This window comes from Alligator mississippiensis, chromosome 1 (assembly GCF_030867095.1).
Source record: "Alligator mississippiensis isolate rAllMis1 chromosome 1, rAllMis1, whole genome shotgun sequence".
Classification (NCBI taxonomy): Eukaryota; Metazoa; Chordata; order Crocodylia; family Alligatoridae; genus Alligator; species Alligator mississippiensis.
This window is the reverse complement of record NC_081824.1, coordinates 203691667-203704983: the sequence shown is the minus strand read 5'-3', so window position 1 is coordinate 203704983 and position 13317 is coordinate 203691667. Positions and strand designations below refer to the sequence as shown.

The following is a 13317-nucleotide window of genomic DNA, read 5'->3' as shown; positions in this document are numbered from 1 at the left end:
TTTAAGCTATTGTGCAATCACCTCTGTGTACAATACACAAACACTTGTAAATCAAGACAAAATATTTTTTTTAAATCAAATTAATGAATGTTGTAGATGTTCACTTTTTAGAATATAATTTTGTATTTTTCTGGTTCTGAGATGGCAAAACCCCTTGCTGAAAGGAGTACTTCTGGGAGCAAGGGGAGGGACTTCTGGTGGAAAAGGTCAGAGGTTAGGGGGTGGGACTTCCAGTCACAAGATGGTGATAAGGGGGCGGGACACCAGTCAAGGGGAGGGGCTACCCATGTTGCCCTTGACAGTTTGCCAAAACTTTGTAAGCGGCCCTCTGCCTGAAATAATTACCAGCCCCTGTGTTAGACCAAACTAAATCTGTGGAATGTTAAGTTGTGTTATAGTTAGAACAAGGGTTAATATCATTTCTTGCCTGCACAACTCTGACCTGCCACTAGAGGGCTGGTAGGCAGGGGTGTGGCTAGATCTAGGACACGTATGCTCTGTCTCTCCTCTGAGTGGGCAGGAGGCTGGGAGCAATGCATCCTGAAATGCTGGAGAACTGCAAATTGTTTGTTTTATCTCCATGGAGCAGACTCAAGTTATCCTAATACAATCTGTGTAGCACAGTCCATAGTTAACCCTTGCCTGAAGTGGCATAATTTTGAGATGCTCCAAAAGAACTTATCATGAGTTACTGACAGGTAACATGAAGATGTTCATGTTTTAAATGTCCTTACTATAAACAAAATATAATATGTAACTTCACCCAGAGCATTCCGGTTCTCTGCATGAATCTTTGGAGGCTCCTAACACTCTTTGTTGGTTATATTAAAAACCTAGACACTTTGTTTCTTTCAACTGACCTCTGAGGGTCAGGTGACCAAGTACTGAGACTATTAAAATGGTACCAACAAAGGGCTGAATCTGGATTTTGTCCTTCATCTTTCTGTTTCAAATTTACTTTGTTTTTTTTTGCTTTCTTTTCCCAATGAAATGATTCAGGGATTGACAGACTTGCTGGGGATTAGGTACCCATTTAGTTTTTGATTACATTTAAGTTATATAACAAAATGTTTAAACATTATTTCCTAAAGTCTTGGCTAAGAGCAGCCTTGATTAGCCTAGATATCTAATGCAAAAACCTAGTGTCAATAGAACATTAGGAATAAAAAATTAAGTCCTCAAATATCAGTGCAAGGCAGAAGTTAAGGAAGCTTCTAAACTGCTAACTCAGCCACACTGTATATTATGGGGGGCAGGGCCTGGATTTGAAAAAAAAAACACTCGACATTAATTTAACTGCAGTCACATTGAACACAATGGTAAAAATTGCAGACTTAACAAATGCTTTTGATTATCTCAATTACTATGTATTTTATAGTGTACAGTAATCAAAAGTTAAAGATCTGCTGGAACCTAATGGTTGATATAGGTGGGGTGCTTAAGGCTCATCAGTATTCTCAAGTCAGTAGTGGACATGTCTACACATGCATTTAGGCATGACTACATTTAATGCATATTAAGATAATGTGAAATACATGATGTTTGGCAGGTATCTACATGTGCAGGGACTTGGCACTAAAGTTAGTGTCCAATCCCTGCAACCCTGCCATTTGCCCTAGTGGCTGGGCAGACTCAGCACTAAAGTTAGTGCTGGGTTGCATCTACACATGCATTAATGTGCTTTAACTAATTGTACGTAAATTTGACTACTGCATTTTCAGGTATCAAATTTAGGAGAGATTAGCCTAATTTATCCATTTTTCATGTGCATTAAGGGCATGCACATGTGGATGCATGCACATAATATGCAATAATTAGGCTAATGCACCTTAACACATCTCGTATAGACATGCCCACTGATGCCTAATGGAATTGAGGTGGCTAGCAGGTATTCAAAGTCATGCCTCTGGGGCAAAGGCAAGATTCGTTTAATCATTCTACCACCATAACCCAGCAGTACATTGTAATAACCTATAAAATAGTCTGAGGGCTATATTTCCTCTTAGTGTAAATTGATGGTGTCCCAATGCTCCTATCAAAGGCATTGAATCTGTGTATCTGTTTATGCCAGCTAAGAACAAAGCATTAGATTTAACAAGGAAAATGAAAATGTTGTTTATGCCTGGGTAAATGTTATGGAAGCAATTTTAACTGTTAGGGCATATATTGCAGGCAGACATTGCATGGCAGGTGGGATGCCCCCCAACACATTCTGTCCATCTATACCCAATGACACACATGGAATTCAGAAATATTTCATGAGGTCATTGGTGGTGGGGGGTTATTCCTCTGCAGCTGCTATAGTGACCTGGGGTTTAGACCTAGAGTGGCCTGGAGCAGCCTTATTCTACATTGGAGCATGGGTGGTGGGAAAGCACAGGGTGTGAGATGGCTGGCATGAGTTTCAATCCCCTCAGACTGAGGAGACCTAGAACCCAGATCTTCCATGTCTAGGTGTGTGGGATATACTTGAGGGCATCTAGGTTGGGGCTTGCTGCTTCTACAGATAGAGATACATTGACCATTTAGCAAACTTAATTCCTATTGTTAAATTGTTCCCAGAAACTGAATGTTCATTAGTGTAAATAGTTGCATCTTATTTCCTGGCATGTGTATTGCTTAAAAATTATCAAAATAAGTATAATCACAGATATGTCAATTTGATTAGTTTACAAGCCAATCTAACCAGAACTCAGAAATTCTGGGTACCAGAGCTGAGCAAGTTGAACTCCTTTTTCTAGCCATCCCACTCCAAGGCCTATTAATGGAGATCATCTAAACCAGTGATGCCCAACCCTTTTGCCTGGTGGAAAGATTGGCACAGGCCGGATTGAGCTGGTATACCCGATCTAGTGCCTGCAGAGAAGGCATGGTGGACACCATCTGGCCACAAAAAGTGTGGGGGGGTGCAAACTGGCCCCAACACAGCCCCACAAGGGAAAGGGTTTGGCCCAGCCTTATAGAGAGGGAAGTGGGTATACCCAGACCACAATCCAGTCCTGCAGAGAGGGAAGGGGTCATAGCCTGGCCCTGGGGTCAAGGGGGCATGGCCAGGCATGAACCCAGATCCACAAGAGGAAGGGAGCATGGCTCAGCCCCAACAGGAGGGGAGAGGGCATAGACTGGCTCTGTAGAGGAAAGGATCATGGCCAGACCCAATGGGGAGGGAAGAGGGTGTAGCTCCACCCTGATCCAGAAGTTGTGGGGGGGGGGGCATTTTCCAGACCCACAGGGTAAGAGGGCATAGCTTGGCTATGACCGGCTGCACGGGGAATGGGGTTTGGGGATTTGGCAGGGTGGGAAGGTGGCTGTATTAATGGCTACCACTCCCCTGCTGCCAAATTTCTGGACCTGTGGGGACCCTGCGGACCAGATGCATTTGGCGCATGGACCAGGGGTTGAGCACCCCGAACAGTGAAAACTTAGAGTTTCAGATTTTAGTCATCAACTTCAACAAAGCCAGTGCCAACCTGCTAGTGGTCTCAGATATTTACTGAGCTAGTCCAAGGGGAAATTCATGCCATTGCATAGGCTAGCAACACATGCTAGCTAGATTCAAATTAACATAGATGTGCTTATCTGTAGCATCTTCATTTTACTGAGTATATATACCTTTAAAGGAGCCTGATTTTATAAGCAACCACAGCTGGTATTGCCTCCTATATGCATCACTTGTTCAATGCCAAATACAAACCAGCACTGTTAAGCATACTGAAGCTTGCATGGCAGACACAAGCTCCAGAGCTGGAAAAAATGATAGTAGTACTGGTACTCTTAGATAACTTGGGGTACCCTTGCAAGGAACTTCATTTGTCTATGTATACATGCCTCAGTGGACCACTTCATTTGGGCGCTATGAAAATTTAAATGTGTTCTATAATTACTTTAATAGCTACTAGTAAAAGTGCAATCTTTTGGACTCAAGATGTTCAGCTGATGCAGATAAATCAAAATTTTGGTGAATCTTGGAACTATCACTTTTTAAATCTTTTTAAGTTGGCTAACTGGAAGCAAACTTTAGCTCTACACTCATGGAGCTAAGAAATGTATTGGCAAAAAAAATTTTGAAATTTTAAATAATTCTGAGACCCACAAGGAATTGGGGAAATGCTGATGGGCTTTGGTGGGTGGGAACCTCTGGTTTCAAGGTATTTAGGAGTATCTTGGAGCATTGGGGAGCCCAGATCCCCAGCAGTCAGGACTGACAGGATCAGCAGGAAGGAAGATCTTTGGAAACACTGGGAGGATTCTCAGCAGTGCTATATTGTAGCCACATAAGAAAGTAAGTTATATATTTTGTGTCTTTTTGTTCTGTCTTGGAACTTACAGTAATTTCTTCTTGTATAATTCTTTTCTCCTAGATAATAAAACCTTTTGTTATTTTGTCTCCTTACTGACAGCCTGTGGTAAAGAGGTGAGTGATATTCCAGGATAATCCATTCTACAGAAAGAGGGACCTAAAATTCTTTCAAAACCAAAAGGAAAGCCACTTGGAGCTGGCAGAAATTCTTGCTGCAGCTGTGGAGTCTGGTACAAGGCCAGTAGAATGATGCTTACAGGGATAAGGAATTACCCTGAAGTAAACCTTCTTCTGTTCCTTGTGATATGCTCTATCCACTCACTCCTTCTCTACCTGCACTAAGTGCCAAAAAAATGCAATGTATGTGCAAGGTAGCACATTCCCATGGTACACCCACCACCATCTCAGACTCAAGTGTGTTTATCAGCACATGTGCAGATTCAGCCTAAGAATCATGGCATTAAACTTGCAAGCACAGTTTAAGGCAATGTAAATATGTGTCTGGTATTTATTTAAGTAGCCTACTCCCCCCCTCCCCCACAAGCCTTTGCTCTCTCAGTTTTGGGGCTGTGAAGATGGGGGGGGCGACAGTGTCAAGAGATCAGGGGGGAGGTGGTGTTCACAGGCACATTGCTGGGGTCTGAGAGGGGAGTATAGGTGGCAGGTGGGATCAGGGGGCTAGTAGGGTCTGCAGGGGATCTTGGGGAGATAGGGGAGCTCTTTTTTCCACCCCCTGAGACCAGGAGCTATTTTTAGCCCCCTACCCCATACCTTCAGATGAACAACCCCCTTTCCCAGCAAACCTCCTCCATCCTGCCCTCCCCTCTCTGCACCCCAGCTTACTTCCTCAGATCTTGAAACTGGTGAATGCTAATAAAACTTTCTGGGAGTGGCTTGCAGGTTGAGGAGGTAGGGGGCATGGCTGGTCCACCAGGGAGGGCATTAGACTGGGTGGCCATTTTTAATGCAATCTAACTTCCCCAAATATCTGTATGAACCCTTAATGTACCTTTGTTCATTTTGTATCGATAAGAAAAGTTTAAAATAGAAACAGAAGCACAGCCCCCAAATCCCAAAATTAGCCGCTCTCAGTTTCAGTGTAGCAGGGGTTATCTCTTTTTTTTTTCTTCTTCTTCTGACTGGCCTATGGTTTTCTCTTTTGATAGAGATATCTGACTGGCCAATTGTTTTTCTCTTTCTATAGAGAAGTATATATATTTTCTGTTTATATCCCCATAGGACCTCAGCCCACCGGCTGATGTCAGGGATGAGTCCCAACCAGAGGTCCACATACCCACGTCCTTGCCTGCCATGACTTGGTGTTTTATGGGAATAGATTCAGTACCTGGGCGTGTTGTTCTAGTTGGTTGTCGTCCACTGTCCTATGTTCCAGAGGGCTCCACCATCCCCTACACCCTCGCCCATTCCACCGGGTAATGAATTGTCTTTTTGTCACTGTTCAGCCGTCAGGTTCTCTCCTGGGGCGTCTGTCAAAAAAACAGAAACAAAGCGCTCCCGTTCTGGATTATTGGTCACCCGTCTTTTGGCAACAAAGAAAAAAAATATATACTCGGTGAGGTCCCTTTCTCCTTCACCTGTTCCCGTCTTTATGGCAGCTCTTCATTAGCCTTTTATTGGCGTCATAACAGTCCCCTCACCCACACTGGGGCTATCATTGATATTTTTTTCTTGCACCCCTTTTAGGGTCTTTACAGCACTTTCTCCAGCCCGCCTCTTCTGGCTGCTGGTAAGATCGCAAGCAGTTTCTGGTACTCTCACTCCACCAATCCTTCCTCTAAATCTTCTCTGGGGAGCTCCCTCTCTGCAGAAGCCTCCTGCTGGCTTTCCAGGCTGCTCTCAAGTTTTCCCACAGCGTTGTTCAGCCTAGTTCCTCTCCTTCCAGTCCTGCACTCTCTCTCCCTGCCTGCTCTGGGCTCCCCTTTATACTGAAGTTTGAATTCCTGGCCCCTCCCCTCCAGAAACACCTGGGTAAGGAGGATTTCTGCCAGACCCTTTGGGCTTGTGGGACTGGGGCAATTGATTCTATCTTTAGTAAGTGCTCCTTGGCCCCCTGTGGCTCTCTCTCTCTTTCACAATATGCCCTAAATGTCTCTCATTCTATCAAACAATACTTCTTAGTTTGTCCTTTAATTGAAATTCAGGTTGGTCACAGTGAAAGCTAGTTATTTTCCTGCTTTTGACAAAACAGACAAATAAAGACAGGGAAGAGGGTGGATATCACAGAATCATAGAAAAATAGGATTGGAAGGGACCTCAGGAGGTCATCTAGTCCAACCCCCTGCTCAAAGCAGGACCTTCCCCAACTAGGTCATTCCAGCAAAGGCTTTGCCTAGTCAGGTCTTAAAAACCTCCAAGGATGGAGATTCTACAGCCTCTCTGGGTAATCTGTTCCAGTGTTTTACTCTCCAGTGAGAAGATTTTTCCTAATATCTAACCTAAACTTCCCTTGCTGCAACCTGAAACCATCTGCCACCACTAAGCACAGCCTAGCTCCATCCTCTTTCAATCCCCATTTCAGGTAGTTGAAGGCTGCTATTAAATCCCCTCTGTCTTCTCTTCCCTAAACTAAATAAGCCCAGTTCCCTCAGGCTCTCCTCATAAGGCATGTCCCCCAGTCCCCTTACAATTTTTGTTGCCCTCCACTGAACTCTCTCCAACTTGCCCACATCCTTTCTGTAGGGGTGGGGCAAACTGGACACAGTACTCCAGATATGGCCTCACTAGTGCTTAACAGAGGGGAATAATCACTTTCCTCAATCTGTAGTAACACTTCTACCAATGCAGGCCAGTATGCTCTTAACCTTCTTGGTAACAAGAGCATACTGTTAGCTAATATTCAGCTTATTACCCACTGTAACCCCCAGGTCCTTTTCTGTAGAGTTGCTCCCTAGCCAGTCAGTCTCCAGCCTGTACCAATCCATGGGACTGTTCTGTCCTAAATACAGGACTTTGCATTTCTCCTTATTGAACCTCATGAGATTTCTTCGTCCAGTCCTCCAATTTGTCTAGGTCTCTCTGAATCCTAACCCTACCCCACAGCATATCTACTACTCTTCCCCAGCTTGATGTCATCTAGAAACTTGCTGAGGGTGTATTCTATCCCATCTTCCAGGTCACTGATGAAAGTCTTTGGGTTAGGGTTAGAGGGGAGAGCAACAAGGGTGTTATCAAAGGTGAGGGTTCGCTATAGACCACCAGACCAGGAGGAAGTGGTGGATGAGAAGGAAAATGAGTGGCTTTCTTCAAACTGCTAGTGGAAGTTTCTTTATAGTTCCATGACGGTGCAAGGATTTCTAATTCTTCCTGCTTGTTTCCCAGGCACCAAGCATTCATGTATAGGTGTACAAGTAACTAGCCAATTGCCCTGATGTTTCAGGAAAAATGAGTTTGCTTATAAAGAATATGGCTTTAATGTTATCAAGAAGTAAGGTAGACGATCAGTAGTGATGGTCTGAGCTGACAGATCAGGCATAAGAGATGTTGTTCAGGACTCTGGCTCTTTTCTTCATTGAGATGTTATCTGTTTGGTCATCTTCCTCAGTGTTTCCCAAGCTAGGCAGTTCTAGATGTGCACTTGAGCTATTTACAAACGTGAAAAAACCCCAGCACTTTACTTTCAGCTCAGCATGCCCCGACACTGAGTGTAGCACCAGAAGAGGCATCACACTAAGTTTGACCTGACTCTATATGGACATTGGTCTGGATAGACCAGGTGCTTCAGCAGGGCTTTTGGTGCTTTTATCTAATAGTTGATTGAATCACCTATTAGATAGAAGTGCCAAAAAGCCCCGCTGAAGCACCCAATCAATACAATTCTGGGGTGCTGGGTCAAACTAATGTGATGCCTCTTCTAACATAGCACTGTTTTTTTGTTCTTTTTCACATCTGTCAGCAACTACTAAGACTTTCTGGGGCTGTTGGTCTTTGGACTAGCTGAAAAACAGACAGACAGACAGAATAATGATAATGAAAGCTGTAGAACATGAGTGGTCGCATCTACATGAGTGGTGGACTGTGCAGTTGTTTGACCCTACGAGACAAATGCATTGTAAAATGATCATAAAAAAGAATGAGCATTAATATTTACAGGATTTGCTAAAATAAACCATACTTTGTTTTGCTTTAAATGTAGTTCAATTCATTCCAAACAATTCAAATGAAGATATAAATTTCAAATATGTTCAAGAAACGCCTGGATGCTTATTTTGCTGGGGTCATCTGACCACAGCTATTTTCCTACCCTTGAGCAAGGGGCCAGACCTGATGATCTCATGAGGTCCCTTCCAGCCCTAATGTCTATGAAATCTATTAAATCTATGTTGATCCTTTGTATATATTCTGAACCAATGATATCTTTTCATATCTATTCAGAAAAGACAAACTAATATAACTTTTCAAATGTAAAAGTGGACTTAAATTTTTCAAACTGTTAAAATATAAAGCCCACATATTTCACCTGATCCATTAGAGATTTAACAAAACTAAGTTTGTTATTTTCAGAAGAATGTAGGTACCCCTTTACATGACCATATCAAATTGAATATGTATTTTAAAAACTTGGAGTTACAATCTTTCTCTAGATGATAGATGAAAACATATTTTCTAAACCCAAGGGTATCTTTCATTTTGTAACCTGTAAGTGCTTTCTCAAATAAAAGTAAAATGCTAGGAGAAAGTGAGTGGGACAACTGACATGTGTTACCTCAAATTATAGTTTAAATCACTGTGTGTTATTGAACTCAGTTCCTAAATTTTATCTGTTCTGAAATATCTATTTTCTATTTTAAAACTCCTTCAAGAAAACTGTATACTGGTCCAGAGATGGCTTTTAAGAAAAAAACAGAGCCAACAAAAGGCAAGTGACTCTATATTGATGAACTTGCCAATATGTATTTCAAAAGGCTGACGTAAGGATATAGACAACTCTGCTATTTTCTATGTATTTAGGTAGATGACTTCCTAAACAGAGACAAAAGATCCCATGCATTATATATTTTGGCAGCATCCCCAAAATACACTTTACTTTAAACTCAGTGCACTCCCATGCCAAGCCCAGCACATGCCCAGAAGAGGCATCAGGTTAGTTTGACCTGGCTCTGTAGCCTTTGTATAGATTGGGCATGTTAGTGGGGATTTGGGGTGTTTTTCTGTAATAACTGATTGAATCAGCTTTAGATGAAAGCACCACAAAGTGCTGCTGAAGCACCCAATCCATACACAGGCTGCAGAACCAAGTTGAACAAATGTACTGTTTCTTCCGATAAAGCGCATTTTTTTTTTCACGTCTGCAAGCAGCCATTGTTACTGTATAGCCAGGAATGTGAGACAAACTGGAGGTTTTCTCTCCTCCCCAATTGTTATTCTCCTGAGTTTACAAAGAGTATTTAAGTGTAAATGCTCAGTTCTAATCAGATATAGAATACCCAGGTACATACCAAGTATTTTGAAACATCTGCTACTATAAATGTGCAGGTGTTTTTAGTGGTGAGTGTCCGGCAAGAATGCACAACCCTCAGAAATCAGATATCAGAATACTTTTCTTCACTTCCTTTTTCTGATACTGCTTTTTTCTGCTACATTCTGCCTTCTTCCATTTGCCAGTATTTCTGTATGTGTTCTTACTGTTTCCTTATGACCCAGTCTGCTGAAGTTAATACAAAGACTCTCCTTGACTTCAGTGAGCTCTGAATCAGGTCAAATAGACCAGTGGTTCTCAAACTTTTAGTACCAGATCCCATTTGTAAACATCAATGGTCACTCCCAACCCACTGCCCACAGGCCCCAGACCCCAGACCCTCAGTGTTTGGGGAAGAGGGTGGGTGTGTGGGGAAGAGGGCAAGCAGTGCCTTGCAGGCTGGAACTCTACTAGCCTGCAAGGGAAAAAAACATGGTTTCCCACATTTTTCTTTTTTAAAGGAGAATCTATTTTTAAAGTCTGTTCTTGACCCTTCCATATATCTTGCAACCCACTTCTAGGTTGTGACCCACGGGTTTAGAAATGCTGAAATAGACAAATAATGTCTTACACTTGTATCTACTTGTATTTCCTCCAGTGCATCTTAGCTCTGCTTAGTAGACTTGTCCTCTCCTTTGTTGTTCTTTATTATGTATAACGCCTTTGGCCAAGGCACTCAACGGGTATTAAAAAGGTACAGTCAAAAAAAATCAAGAAAATAATCACCAATGAAAGAAAGAAGAGAGAGGGAGAAAGAGAGAGAGAGAGAGAGGTGAAGAGTACAATTAAGGTTTATAAAACATAAAGGTGAAACAGAAATAATAACAAGGGACGAAGTGCACATTCGGTTAACGAGTTGTTGAAAATAAAAGAGGGTTTGGAAGAGATTTGAAAGAATGCATTCATCTTGGGGATTGAATCAAGCTTATTCCACTACAGATAGACAAGAATAGAGGGAGTATGTGAAGTTAATAAGAGGTTTAAAATTGCCTTTATATGCTTGCTTTCTGCTCTCAACAAGCAGTATCCAGCAATCAAAGGTTAATAATGAGCAACTTCTCAAAATTGTGTAGATCTCCTTCCTGAATGGCACAGCAAGGAGAAACATTTGAACGCACCAACTGTAACTCACATTTATAATTCCAAAGATCTACTATGAAAGATGGAAACAGATTAATAAACTACACAGAAAATGGAGGGAATGACAAATGACAGAACATAGACTGTCCCTGAATCATGTCCACAAATATGACCTAAAAAACCCTGCAGAGGTTCAGTGTAGTTCTGTGAGCCTCTGATAGCAAGCTTAAAAGGCTCAGAGAAGTGACTGCAAAAATGGCACCCTTTTACTAGATGTCTGCCAGCGGCATGCTCTCCAAAATTGTATTTGCTTAATTTACTGACAAATACAATTTTTTACTACTGCAGAGCCAATGTAGCAGTGCAAGAGCAAGCAGGATTCTATTCTGCTTCATGCATCATCACAAAATTGCTGTATATGTGTTGATTACAGAATCATTATTAATACTGACAATAAATGAAGCAGAAAGAACGCAGCTTGATTTTCCCCTTAACAGCTTGACCTTGCTGGAACTGGCATAAGAAAAAAATGTGGGGTTTTACTTTTAGGCTAAATAAATTTAGTGTGGAAATCACAGATGGAGAATAAGTATGGATTAGCAAGATGACATTTTTACAGTTACTCTCCTAATCTTAATCACTACTTTAACATTCAAAACACAAGGTGAAGAATAGCAAGCAAATAGGTAAGTGATGGCAACTGAACTGATAAAGACCCAGCATGTAAACAGACACAACATAGCACAATGTACCAGACATAAAATGTAGACGATGCTGATCATGTAGTTTGTGCAGAGGCAGAAAAATAATCTAAGCATCACTTTGCTTCAGCTTTCTTTCCAAGATAAGTAAAACCCAAAGATTTCTGGGTAGATGCTAGCATCCCTTTGACTGCATAAAGTCTACATATTACTCAATAGCCATGCAAAAAAAAAAATCATAAAAAATATTAGAACTGTGTTCTCTTGACTGCAATAGAAGTTAGCACACCAGTTTTGTAAGTTACATATTTTAATAGGAGGAGATGATTTGTAAATTTCTGTATTCAGCACTGCAATTTTTCCTTGGCAACAGCATTTTTACTTTCCTTCCTGCTATTAAAATCTGATTTTCTTAGCAGTGATGACTTCTCACTACACTAGGGCAGGCTGGATGAGTGGCACAGAGCTAGTATGTGGGCCAGATTGGACCCACAACGCCCCCTCCCTTTCTTTCTCCCCCAGCATACTAGATCCAGTGGTCACTTCACCTGGTCTGGGGCTTGTGCTATGTTACAGACCCCAGAGTGGCTGGAACAGATGCCACATTCAGTTCAGTCCAGCCAGGATTGTGTAGTGCACATCCTAGATTAGAATCAGAATCAGAACTTCCTAGAATCAAAATGGTGCAGCCTGCAAGTGAGAGAGGAATGGTGGAAAAAATCTCTGGTCATACCCAGTCCACTCTCCCTTTCAGCATCTCCTCTCTGTCACTGTGTGATACAGGAGGATTTGATGTGCCAAAAGATCATGAGCTAAAGCCCAGCACAGAATATCATAATCCTCCCTTAATAAAAGAGGCCACTAGAGACACATCAACTAATTCCAGGGGACAAATAAAAGTAAAACAGGAAGAGGAGTGAGGTCATAGGTTAATAACAAGGGATTCAGAAGGGAATATGAAGCAGAGCACACCAGCCACCACCCACAGTCCCTGGAGAGTCAAGGGAGCCTGTGGATGCCAACCAGTGAAACTCTGTCCAGAGATGTGAGTGGAAGAGTGACAGGAAAACAGACCCACACTTGCCCAGTTTCCTTGCCCCAGAGGAGGCATGGAGGGCATGTGCCCCCCATATTTCTGCACAAGGCAGAATTCCTACCTTGTAATTCCAAGGTTATGGCAGTCCCATGCTGCAGGCTTTCCCCAGACTGCTATTGCATGGAGAGAGAAGGACACTTTGTCTCTCTCCTCAGGGAGAAAACAAGACAAAAAAAAAAAAACCTCAGAAAAAGAGAGAAGGCTTGTGTCTTCAGTATCATGGGGAGGTCATCTCTTAGCTCACCCCTCCCTTCAATGTGTTTTCATGAAAGGAGCTTTGTGCTGTTGTGCCCCATCCAAGCTGTCTGGCTGATAGCTCCATTTCTGAGCTGTCACAGAAGGATTCACTTTTGTACTAGCCAGCCACTCATTCAGTCTCTCTAGCTGTCATTAAGCTAGAGAGAAACTTGACCCCTTCCTGTGTTGACAGACAGATACTGCTGCTTCTGAAGTCTTTCCTCAGTACCTGGCTACCACAAATAGCCAATCAGACTGGGTAAAGTCAAGGATTCTACCCCTGTGAAGTTGGGGAAGAATATTTCACCTTCTCCTTATTGTGACCTGCTTCTTACGGACGTCTAGCAGAAGTATCTGCAGAAGCATTTATGCATTGCATGCTACTAGGCCAGAATTCCTTTCTTAAGCAAAGAACAAGAACCCATTA

The 13317-nt window shown here is 42.3% G+C and overlaps 1 long non-coding RNA gene across 1 annotated transcript in view; it reads right to left on the bottom strand.

Moving 5' to 3' along the window:
* LOC109285662 (uncharacterized) overlaps positions 1-12798 on the bottom strand; it is a 161359-nt gene extending 148561 nt beyond the window's left edge. The window contains exons 1-2 of the long non-coding RNA XR_002093471.2: positions 12715-12798; positions 5646-5787 (exon numbers count right to left, since the gene is read on the bottom strand). This is a non-coding gene — a long non-coding RNA (uncharacterized LOC109285662). The remainder of the gene's footprint in view (positions 1-5645; positions 5788-12714) is intronic.
* Positions 12799-13317: the final 519 nt, after the last annotated feature.